This window comes from Lissotriton vulgaris, chromosome 4_2 (genome assembly GCF_964263255.1).
Source record: "Lissotriton vulgaris chromosome 4_2, aLisVul1.2, whole genome shotgun sequence".
NCBI lineage: Eukaryota > Metazoa > Chordata > Amphibia > Caudata > Salamandridae > Lissotriton > Lissotriton vulgaris.
The window spans coordinates 11,905,915-11,918,008 of NC_141692.1; the positions used below are offsets into that span (position 1 = coordinate 11,905,915).

A 12,094-nucleotide genomic window follows, 5' to 3' on the forward strand; every position below is an offset into this window, starting at 1 on the left:
TATCACTATTGCTAGGAATCTGTTGCTCTCACAGTTTAGTTCAGCTCAATAATAAACATTTTGGACAAGTGATATTCTGAGAAAGTTGAGATGTCCTTGATTAGGTACAGAATGATGAGAAGACTCTGGGAATGCTCATCGCCTTCTAGTGTGAAGCTTGCAATTATTTAATAAGAGCTGAGAAATAACAACAACAATGATCATGTCTTACAACATCATTTCAAGATGGAAGTCAGTACATCTTCGGTTACGTTAGTGCAAGTTTGATTTCAAGCATTTTTATAAGCATAAAAGATGAAGCAACATAGAGCGTGTGTGATGTCTAGCATTGTTCTGCAGTGTGAAGCTTCTCTTCCAGTACTAAATACTATGCTAGTGTAAAATATTTTGCACTGTGTATGTGTGCTGTTCATTGAATTACATATTTTGAGTGAAGAAAATGTTTCTAAAAGATTTCACCTGCCTCAAAGAAGCATACATGTGTCACGCAAAACCCTGTCTACCTTCTTTAAAAGATAGATTTGTGCTTTAGCATCCATAGGCAGTTGCATGGGAACGTCCCTGTGTAACCCATTGGATGCCCACTAAAAAAAGTTGTGCATATTGGTTTATGGTCACTTTCCAATGCAAGATATTTCCAACAGCCACAGGCCTTGATGCATCTGGCCCAGAGTTTGCATTCCAAGTTAATCATCCTAGAAGAGGAAAAAAGACTGCTTGCGAAGAGATAATTCCATCTTTAAAATATTTATTAAATCAAGTAATCAGAAAAGATACATTGTGCATGCGTATTTATCAATTTCTTCTTTAGAGGTGTCATTCTTATTTGGAAACTGCACAGACCAGGCAGGAGTCCTGCAGTGCAAACTTAGCATTTCATGATTTGGGAGTCAATTGGCTGCCTACTGTTAAATTGAGATATTAGTGATACGTGTTAGTTATAATGTATAGAGAAAGTATAGGATGTGCTAGCAAGAACCTTTGCTACATTGCCAAAAGGGAGAATGAATGAATGAATAGAGTCTTATAAAGCGCAACTTAGCCCAAGGCCATACTAATACTTTTTTATGAACAGTATTTATTTGAACAGTGTTTATTCGTCTGGGGACTCTGATTGGAAGTTGCATTCTCTGGAACCGTTCTTGCAAAATGTATCCAGGATAGCGTACATTTCAGAGAGGAAGTCCATCTAGAGGGAAAAAGGCAGGATTTGTTGACTTTCAAGAAAATTAAGCACAATTACTCTCCTGAAGTCATCTTTTTTAAAACAACTAAAAGAAAATAGTCATTCTTTCCATGAGTCCTACCAACATTCACTTCCAGGCCCTTATCCCACTCCTTTTGATTCTTTTTCACTGCTGCTTTCTCCTATTTTTCTCGTTGTACTTCTTGCTCCCTTTGTGGCAGTTTTCCTCTTTCCCTCCACCCTCCTGTCTCCCTCTTCTACCTGTATCTCTGTTCTCAGATGCAGGAAGACACCCAACTGAAACCTGGGCACAATTAATCCAGAATTATTCCAAAAGTAAGCCAGAGGAAACTAATTGTGAAGTGAGCTCACAATATTTGTTGAATATTGATGGCAAAATACCTTCAAGGCCACTTGTACTTACTTCTCACACATACCCAGTTCAAGGCAGATGACTATCATATTATGTCCCTGATCTGGATCTTTACCTGGTTCCAATTGGTACAGAACCTCCAGGAAGAAGGAGAAAGAGAGAGAAAAAGAGTGACAGAGACAAAAAGAAATGATGTGTGTATGTCCATGTGTATGTGTGAAAGAGATGGAGAGAAGAGAGTGGGAAGGGAAAACAAAGTGATGCAAAGAGAGTGTGCGAAAGAAATGAAAGGAACACTGAGAAATTAAAGAAAACAATGGAAAGCATGGCAAGTGCTAATGATATAAAGCTAATGTAAGACATCGGGGTATTAGTTGATCTGTGAGTACCAAGGAGTTGCCCTCCCCCCTGGAGCCTTGAGACCCTCCAGGGCGAGTAGTTGCACATATCAAACACTTTATAGATTGACTGATTGATTAGTTGAGCGGCTGAAAGACCCACTCAAACAATAATCACAGTCCTTGTCAGTGTGAGCCGCCAAAAGTCATTAAGTAACCTGTGCTCCACCCTTTGGTAGCTTGGCACGAAAGGAGTCAGGCTTAACTTGGAGGCAATCAGCACACAAACTGTAATAAACTGACAGCAGAACACTAGAAAATAACCATACACATTTAGAAAGCTTAAGTCAATTTAAATGACTAGAATGTCACAAAAAGTATTAAGTCCAATCATTAAAACCAGAGTTATTATTGTTTAACTTTTTCAGTGAAAAATAGCACCAAAATGAACAAAGTGCCAACTGCAATCATCTGGTCATGTGAGAGCTATGGAGCACGGGTTGGCTACAGGAACCTGGTTTGCCCTGATCCAAAGGTTACCTTGAGACAGAAAACATTTCTTGAAGAGCTCTGGGGAAGACAAAGCGTTCAGCGGGACAAGACAGCAAGCTGTTGCCAACAGGAGACAGGAGGTAGTCATTGTCGGGTAGCCGTTGGACAAAGTTGCACTGAAGATTTCTACCTACAGACTTAAAAGTTATTTAAGAATTGGATTCCTTCGGCAAGGTGGGTTTGCAGGCTGTAGCTACAGAGGGCTCCACGAGACCTGATAACATCAAGAGGTGCAGCTGAAAAGGATGTATTACTGCTGAGAAGACCGTAGCCGGAGCTACAGCAAGTCAATAGTACCAGCAATGCACATTATTCACATTGGCTTGCAGGTAGGACCCAGTCCCATGCTTGTTCTCGTAGCACAATTTCTTGAAAAATGTGTTAAAATCCAAGCTTTCATGGTTAGGCAGGAAAAGTTCCATTAACTCCACTTCCAAGGGTCAAGGACCTAGGGTGGGGGGCAATTTGGGAGATTATGGCTCCCTCTTGCAGAGCCCAGCAACAGGGTTCAAGACAGGTCCAGTTGGTACTTGTCAGCTGGTCAGGTGCAGGAAGTCCTCTGGCAGCGTGTCATGTCCCTGTAGCTCGCACCAGAGGCTAACCGTAGGAAGCTGCCTCAGTGTATATTATATCAAAGTAATGTATAGAGTGCACAGAGTCCAGTGGATCCCCAGAGGCTCAATTAGATAATACCTAAGCTCTCTTTTGTGGTAGTGTGGGCGAGCAGTTAGGCTTATCAGAGGGCAGGTTTGAGCATTGCTGTACACACTCAGGCAAGAAATGACTACATACACTAAATGACTAAATCCGAGACCAATTGTTTGCAAAAATATCACTTTTTTATGTTTATTACTTAGAACCCAAGAACATTTGTTGCAGTAACAGACTTTTTGGTAATATCACATATTTTCCCTATAAAATGTGTCATTTTTCAAACGGTTCAATGTTAACTTATAGGAGGAAAACTATCACACAATTTCACGGTAAATACACAACTTCCAAATTCAGTCAGACTGGGCAAGGGTCTGGTATATGCAGAGACTGCATCACCAGCTGCACTGGGTCGGCAGGGTGCAGAGGTCAAAATATTAATCAATGGAGACTAGGGCACACAAAGAGGTGCAGTTGCAGGGCACAGACCCCAGGGTTTAAGCCAGCACAGGGGGGCCACATGGCAGCACCAAACATACACCACAAGTGGCACAGGGGCAGCCGTGTACAGGGTACAAGGACAGTGTTGGTCGTCCAATGCAGGCAGATGGAGTTACTCAGTTTCACAAAGAGGCTGCAGGTTTGGACCAGGAGGCTGGATAAATGTGACTAACAACCTGGTGAAAGTGCCCAGGTTTAAAAGAGCAAAATCGGGGGGAAAAGCCTTTAGTGTCGTGGCAGCGGGGCTCTGGAATGGCCTACCAACCGATCTGAGACAGACGCAGGATCTGTTGAAGTTCCGTAAGAAAATAAAAACTTGGAAATTCCCCAAAGCTTAAGTTCTGTAGTAACATGGTCTGTGTGGCACTTGGTGGCACTGTACAGTGCGCTTTATAAGTATGGCTAACATTAACATTAACATTAACATCTGCACGGATAACTTGGGTTGTCAGTGCAGGCCTGGGCTCTGGCAGAAGCGTTCCCTAAAGTCAAGGGTTGAGGATGCAGGGGTACCTTTAGACATCAGAAAATCTTCACAAGGGCTAATTGCAGTCAGGGAGACAATTTGTGTTGAGGCTGCAGGCGACTCAGACTCGGGCAATGGGTGTCTGGTGCAGAGTGGGAAGGACTCCCGAATGCAGAGGCAAGGGAGTCCTTATTGTTGGTTTCTTTGTGGGCAGGACCGCTGTCCCTGGGAGCTCTTTAGGGAATGTAGGAAGTCCTCCAAGGGTTGTGGAGATCACGGGACCTGCAGGATGAGTCACTTTTTCAAGCTGGTTTCTTAGTGGGCTGCAGTAGGGCTGGGGCCAAGTCAGTTGTCATCTGAAATATTAATTGCTGCACGTCTCTTAGGTCCTTCTCCTACTTTAGGTCAGCAGGAATCTAGGGATCAACGTTCTGGGGAACCGCTAAATACTCAATTTAGGGTTGTTATAGGTACTGGCAGGTAGTAGCCAATGGGCTACTTACCTTTTGGGTGAATACACCCTTTGTATGTCCCCTCCCTTTGGGGAAAGGGCATCTCCTAATCCTATTGGCTAAAATCCGTGCATCCAACATGGAGGATTTTATAAGAAGGGGATAACTTTAGCTCAGGACACCTTAGGGGTGGTCCTGGCTGAGAGGGGACATACCTCTACAGCTGATTAATTCTCCTGCTGACCTTGCAACAAAAATGGAGCTTGGTCGGGGGTGCATCTCCACTAGCTTGCTAGCATAACAAAGGGAAGGAAGCCTTTGAGGGTCACCACTCTTGAATGCTGTTCCTGCTTGGAGGTAGATGTGAAGCACCTCTACCCAGAGCAGGCTTTGTTTCTGACCCACAAGAGCACAGGACTCTCACCTCAGGGGGTCAGAAACATGACTGGAAGTGGCAGACTGGTGCATACGAGTCAGGTACACTTCAGAGAGTTGGTAGTTTGTCAGGGGGCATCTCAAAGATGCCCTCTGAGTCCATTGTATAATAAATCCACCACTGGCATCAATGTTGGTGTTGGACCTGGCCCTCTTTGGCACGTTCACCCCAAAACATTTTGCTTTTTCCTAGCCTGTTTCTGTGACCTGATGTTGCAGATTTTAAGCCTCTGCGCACTTTTTCACTGTGGTACAGTGTAAAGTGCGTGAGCTCTGTGTGTGTGTGGTGAGAGTGACCTGCCCTCCCATAGGAACGAACGGGGAATATGTATGCCCATGGTAGTTCCTGATGTGTGGGGAGTGCAGGGTCGAGTTTGGTATATGCGAACTCGTGAGATGGAATGCTGCGCAATGGTATATGCGGCATGATTATGTCTAGTGTGGAAGTGCCACTTCTAGAAGTTGGCATATTTGTGTAATTTGTGTCTGGCGTGTGATTGGCTGGTAAGCCTGGCTCCAAGAGTCTGGGAGGGTCTGCCCCGGTGGTGAATGGAGTGTTTAGAATGCTTATGTGAGGGGAGGGGTGCACCTGGGCATGAATCGGGCTGGGCTTTCCCCACACAATGCTGGCTCCACCCCCTGTGGTGCGTCTGATGTCCCTAGCCTGGCCTGTGAAAGGAGTTCCATATAACCAGTTGTAGCTGGTTCTCACACTGCCTGCACCCTGCTAGACAAAGGATTTCTCTGTATTAAAAGGGGCTGTGTCTCCTTACAAAATGTTCTTGTTCTTAACTTGAATCCTGCCAGGGGCATGCTGCTGCTTGGGCCCAGGGGAAGGCTTGCCTCCCTGGGCTCTGCCCAGCCCCTGGACTCCTAAAGGACTTTGCTGGACTTTTTGTTCCCTGTGGCGCTTGGGAGAGCTCTGCCTTGTCCCTAGCGCTGGGAGCGCTTTGCTTTCACGCCTAGCGCCTGGTGACGCTTTATTTCTGCCTTTACGCTGGGAGCACTTTATTTTGCTGTTGTAGCGCTTGGGAGCGCTGTATTCCCCTTGAAGCACCTGGAAGCGCTTTTATTCCGTTAGCGCCTAGGAGCACTTTTTTTGCTGCCTCGAGGGTGCCCACCCCTCATTAGTTCAAAGCGCCACCTGTGTGTGCTGGGGAAGGCTGCTGCGCTGCCCGCAGCGACCCGGAAGGACTGCTGTGTAAAGGCGGAAGTCCCGCCCGGCTGCTTTGCCGCCTGACGGAGGAGCCGCAGCATCGGAGAGTCCAGAGGAGCGGGAGCTCTCCTTCCCCAGCCGCCGCCAGACCCGGTGAGTGTTACCGAGGAGAGGGGGGCTGTGTCAGGACACATTGCCGGTGTCCACCCCCTAGTAGAGCGATCTCGGGCGCATTGTTGTTGTTTGAAGCCATGAGGCTTCAGGGGGCATTCTTCCTGGAAGCCCAGAGAGGCTCCTGGCAGCATAGTTGTTTTGCGGGCCCAGAGAGGCTCGTGGGGGCATTTTCTTTGAATTCAGAGCCCCGAGAGGCTCAAGCCGCACCTTCGTGTTCCGAGCCCCGAGAGGCTCAAGCCACCCTTTCTTGTAAGAGCCCCGTGTCTCCCACGATGGCCATTAGTTGTTGAGTCCCCAGTGAGATGCTCCATCGTCGTGAGGGGGCATACGGGATTTAGAGCCTGCGAGGCTCAGAGGGCATCGTTATTTGAGAGCCTGTGAGGCTCCGACTGACCCCTATGTGTTTAAAAGGCCCAGAGGTGTCCCAAGGGCCAGAGTGGCCCGTATTCTCGAACCGGAGGTCCCCAGTTCTAAGGTGCATACTTGTTTCAGGAGCCAGTGGGCTCCTAGGGTGGTAATTGTATTACAGAGCCTGTGTGGCTCCTACATGTTGGCACAGTGCCGTACCTAGGGCCAGTGAGGGCCCTGCCACCATTTTACTGATGTCTCAGCTGCGCAGCAATTAGTGGGCAGCAGCACCGTTTAGGCGCAATGTGAGTGAGTCCCTGTGTGGGATAGAGATGGCACAGTGGTGCCAGGCCTGCTACAGCTGCGCAGCACTTAGTGCCAGCTGCAACGTTTAGGCCCTGTTGGTGTTCTTAGCTGCCCAGCAATTAGTGGGCAGCTGCAACATTTAGGTTTGTGCCAGTGGCGCACCCCCTGACTGGCGCTGCATTGGCAGCGCGCCCTGACATTCTGGACACAGGTCTTTTTGAGTCCCCTTGTTGGATGGCCAGTTGGCCAGGGGGCTGGTATGTAGGTAGGGCGTAAGGCCCTAATGTGATTTTTGCGCAATGTGATTTTGCTATGTTTATGATAGTAATTGCCTAAGGTGATGTTTGTGCTATGTGATTATGAGGTTATTTTACCCATGTAGGTTTATGCTAGTGAGAGTTTATTTCACTATGTGAGTTACGCCCCTAAATGTAAGTTATGCTTAGGGGGAGAGTCTAATGTGTTTAGACTAGTGAGAGACTGCCTACTGTAGTTTTTACTGGTTAGGCCCAAATGTGAGTTATGCGTAATGTGCTATGCCATTATGCCTGTGACACCTCTGAATGTGTTTTGATGCGTCATGTGCCTTGTTCTTACACCGCTGAATGTATGTTTATACATCATGTGTGAAACTTCTGATATTCTATGTTCTAGAAGTGCTATTTCTACTAAGTGCTGATTCTGACAGTGGCCCACGTGGCCCTGTCCTGGTGTAAATAATTCCTTGTGAATATTGCCTGTGCCAGTTCGCACAATGTATATTGTGTGATTACTATCTGATGTGTTTTGACAATACAAAAGTTATTTTAATATAACCTTGTGTGGAGTTCCTTTTGTGGTGTGCCTAGGATGTTGTTGCTGTTTTGTGCATGCGCAAATGCTTTACACATTGCCTCCGGGATAAGCCTGTCTGCTCGTGCCAAGCTACCGAGGAGGTGAGCAGGGGTTATCTTGGCGTGTGACTCCCTTGCCCTGTCTAGAACGGTGGTTTCTGCCTAGCTTTAGCGTCAGCCTTAGCCAACCAGAAATAGGCAGTTCTAACAGTGGGTTTATTAAGCTGATAGGTATGATGCCAAACTTTCCAGTATTCAATACAGTCGTCATGGAGCTGGAGAGCTTGTAATGACAAACTTTGACCCCATGTACCCAATACAGGTTCACTGCACTTACAACATCTGAGAATGGGCTCAGACACTGTAGGGGCATATTGCTCATGCAGCTATGCCCTCACCTGTGGTGTAGTGCACCCTGCTTTAGTGCTGTCAGGCCTGCTAGTTGGCGGAGTTACCGATGCCACAGGCAGTTTTCTGTATGCATGGAACACAGGGATTTGTGCCATGTTGACTCTTCAGTTTTAGATGCACCAAAACACACAGTCTGCAATGGCTCTGTGTATGTGTTTCGTGAGGGGTGTCTGAAGGTGGCACAATTCATGATGCAGCCTTTAGAGACTCTCTCTGGTCACAAGGCCCTTGGTACCATTGGTACCTTTTGCAAGGGGCTTATATATGTGCCAGAGGTGTGCCAATTCTGGAAACAAAGGTACAGTTTTGGGAAAGATCACAGGCCCTGAGAACCTGATTAGCAGGTACCAAGTGCACATTCAATGTGCATAATAAATCAGGAAAAAAGCATGTGGTAACCATGCAAAATGGGCACTTTCCTGTACTAACCAGCTAGCCCTTGGAGTTACTTTGCTAGTCATGTGTTCAAGGTAGCAGGTTCAAACTTCCTTAGGGCAGAAGAGCAGCAGATTAGTCTTCCTTCCACTGGTCCAGACGTTTTGGGTCAGGGAGTCCCAACTTTTATCACCAGTGCCAGCCTGTGCTTGGGGATGTCCCCCTCTATCTCCCCTTCCTACTTCCTGAGCCGTTCCAACTGCCCATATGGTGAAACAGGTGAATATGGTCCTGTACTTGACTCGGGCACTGAAACAGTGCGAAAGAGCACAATTAAAAAATATAAATGTTCTTGGAGTCTGAGGAGCTTCAAGAAGAAAATGTAATCTGACCCGCTGGATTTGGAATGGACCTTAGCTTTGGACCTTCAAAGGGTGAGCTGTAACACGATCCCTGGGAGAACTCATTTACGAGTAACAAGATAACAAGAACATTACCCAATCTATTTTTCAAGATTAGTTCACACTATTCCTATCAGGAGATCTGGGGTATCCCAATTGGGAATATTAGGACCTTGTTGTGAGCAGTACATTGAGCTCTTACTTCAAACTGTTCCCAAGACCTTTTACTGCACTGCCCCAATACCCTATACTGTGCTGTCCCCAAAACTTAAATCGGTCTGTCCACAGAATTTTCAGTGCATAGTCCCCCAGACCTTAGATTACAGTGCATAGTCCCCCAGACCTTAGTCTGAGCTGTCTCTGAGGTCTTACTCTGAGCTTCACCCAATAACTTACACTCATCTGCCCCCAAGTACATGCATTCCACTGTTCCTAGGACCTTACACTGTGTGTTCCTAAGACCTTAGGCTGCACTGTTCAGAAGACCTTAATTTGAGCTGTCTGACACCTTACTGTGAACTGCTCCCAAGACCTTTCTGTGAGCTACCCCTAAAACCATTCTCTGAGCTATCCATAGACCTTACACTTGGCAGTCCCCAGGACTTTACACTGGGCTGTACACAATGCTGTCCTCAATACCTTACATTGCGCTCCCCCTCAGACTGACACTGAGCTGTCCCTTCCTGCACAAACACATTCCTGCCTGCAACAAAGTGAATCTTGACCCATGGTGCAAGCGTGCCTGCATTTGTGCAAGGCTGCACATTGTCAGCCAGCACAAGGAGAGAACAGGAATAAGCCAAATATTGCTAAAGGAGGGCAAAACGCGGACAGGGAAGTTAAATATGGAACACTCCTGCCCTCTCATTTTCATATAGTGTTGAATTGCCTAAAGGTTTATTAAACCTGGGCCACTGCATTCAGTAATCCAAAACTACAAAGCAGCAATAGCAAATGCTTTAATTTGTTTTTAGTTGACTAGTTGCTACATCACAAATGTGGTGGATACCATGTCCTTCGTATTACATCTGCACTACAGCCGACTGTGGGATGGAAAACCTAGCAGTTTGTGAAATGAGTATAAATATGACCCTTGGACTCTGTAGAGATGAGCTTGAGATTTTCAGTACTTAATGGCAATGAGATGTAGCAGGCCAGATAGGTTACAGTGGGGTTGTTTACAGTGGTCGTGGCTGCTATTGATAGGTCTTTATCTGACTTTCCATTTCACATTCAAGACGACGTCCAGCAGGATCACAGCGCCATGTTCTCTGCTGCTCTCAAACCTCTGTCAGGCCAGTACACTGGGAGCTTGCCAGTGAGGTGGTGTGGCTGGTTAGTGGCTCCGGTTACAGTAGAGGTGAAAGGAGCGCAACACTAGGGGCCAGAGTTACTAAAAAGTCAAGCAGCAAGACAACTGGATGTGGCTCATTCCTGCTCTCCCTCTGCGCTGATGCACTCAAAGCAGCCGAGTGCCAATGCAGGAACCCTTGTACCATCCTGCAAAGATACCCGTCTTACAGGCAGGATTCTTTCGGGCACCTTCCTGTGCAAAAACATTCACCCGAGGCATTTTTCTAATTCTGTGTATGCTGTAGAATGTAACACACATAGAAAGAAGAAGTAAGAAGGAGAAATAGCTACTCCCTTGAATCAGTCTTTGCCCCACTCTGTTCTCTATGGAGATCTTGAGTGTAGGTACCTTTTTTAATCAAAAGCAGAGCTGTTCTACAAATGTGTGCAGTTTCTGCAGGAGCAAAGCAAGTATAAGTAGAATCCATGGGTGAGCACGGAGCCCATGAAAACCAGCTTTCTTACTGCTCATAGACAGACACTCTTCAGTATCTTGAGGGTCTAAACCCACTCCATAAGAACCAGAACACAATGCGAAGGTGGCATGTCTTACTGATGCAGGAACCCTTGTACCATCCTGCAAAGATACCTGTCTTACAGCAGAATTATTTTTGGCACCTTCCTGTGCAAAAACAATCACCTGAGGCATTTTCCTTATTCTATGTATGCGGCAGAATGTAACACACATAGAAAGAGGAAGTAACAAGGAGAAATAAATATATATTTCACTTTGTTAGGCCTCACCTGGGAAGACTTAGCATTTGATGCATTCCCAAGTTTACTACGGTTAGTAAATCTTGGAATGTGCTGATGTCCATGGGTGGACCCATGGAAAGCCTGTCCAGTGCAGGGTAATGCATTGCAGCAACTTGTGCTGCCTTGCAATATTCCAGATTTCTATCCCACGCAGAGCCTTGCAAGGGGGTTCTGTGTGCCTATTAAATTAGGTTTCAGGGCTCACAATGCCTTGCCTCACCTTGCATGGCGCAATGGCAATGCAAGCTTTTCAACAATCTGACCATAAGAGGAGCAAGCTTTTTCAATGATCCTGGAATAGCAGCCTACTCATCTCCTGGAGTGCTTGGGTGATGGATGTATGTCATTACTATGCATGCTATTACAACGCATGCCTTTACCACACAGGTTTTACAATGCAAAATTGAGAACAGAGAGCCAAGAGGTAAATTACAGTACATCAGCAAAGTTTTTTCGGAAGAATGTTCATATGCGTTCACAAAAAGAGTAGTGGTCCTTCAAGATGTTCTTCCAAAATTTTTTTTTGCAGTCTTCATACAATATCTTGAAAGCAATGACAGCCAACGCGTTTCCCCCAGATTGGGCTTCCTCAGGGCAAATTGTTTGTAAATGCCAAAGGTACAACGGTGAGGTACTCTACGAACAACGCATGTGATTCTTTGGTGCAGAATTCAAGCTGTCTACAAGTTCTGAAGTACACAAACTTCCTATTCACATTACGAATGCCAGTGTACACAAAGCATGAAGTAGACCTAGCGCAGAAACGTAATTTCGGATAGAACTCGCTGCAATATATATAGTTGCCCTGACTCGGTAAGTGATACGCTATTGCCGGGTGAACACTATGATAGGTGTCCCTGGATGTTTTAAATTATGAAGAAAAACGCTGTGTCTCCATCCAGCAACCGGTCCGGTTTTCTAGTCAGCATCCGTTTGTAGAAAGCCGTCTGTATAATTATGGTTCTCCAGCAGTGGAACTAAGAGGTGGGGAACAATGGCAAATAAGATTTTGCTTTGATTTTTGTGT

The 12,094-nt window shown here is 46.1% G+C and overlaps 1 protein-coding gene across 1 annotated transcript in view; it reads right to left on the reverse strand.

The window, feature by feature from the left end:
- Positions 1–843: 843 nt before the first annotated feature.
- Positions 844–12,094, reverse strand: part of LOC147718127 (lymphocyte antigen 6E-like) — a 48,742-nt gene continuing 37,491 nt past the window's right edge. Inside the window, exon 4 of the mRNA XM_086919198.1 lies at positions 844–1,189. The gene's annotated coding sequence lies outside the window, so the exon portion shown is untranslated. The remainder of the gene's footprint in view (positions 1,190–12,094) is intronic.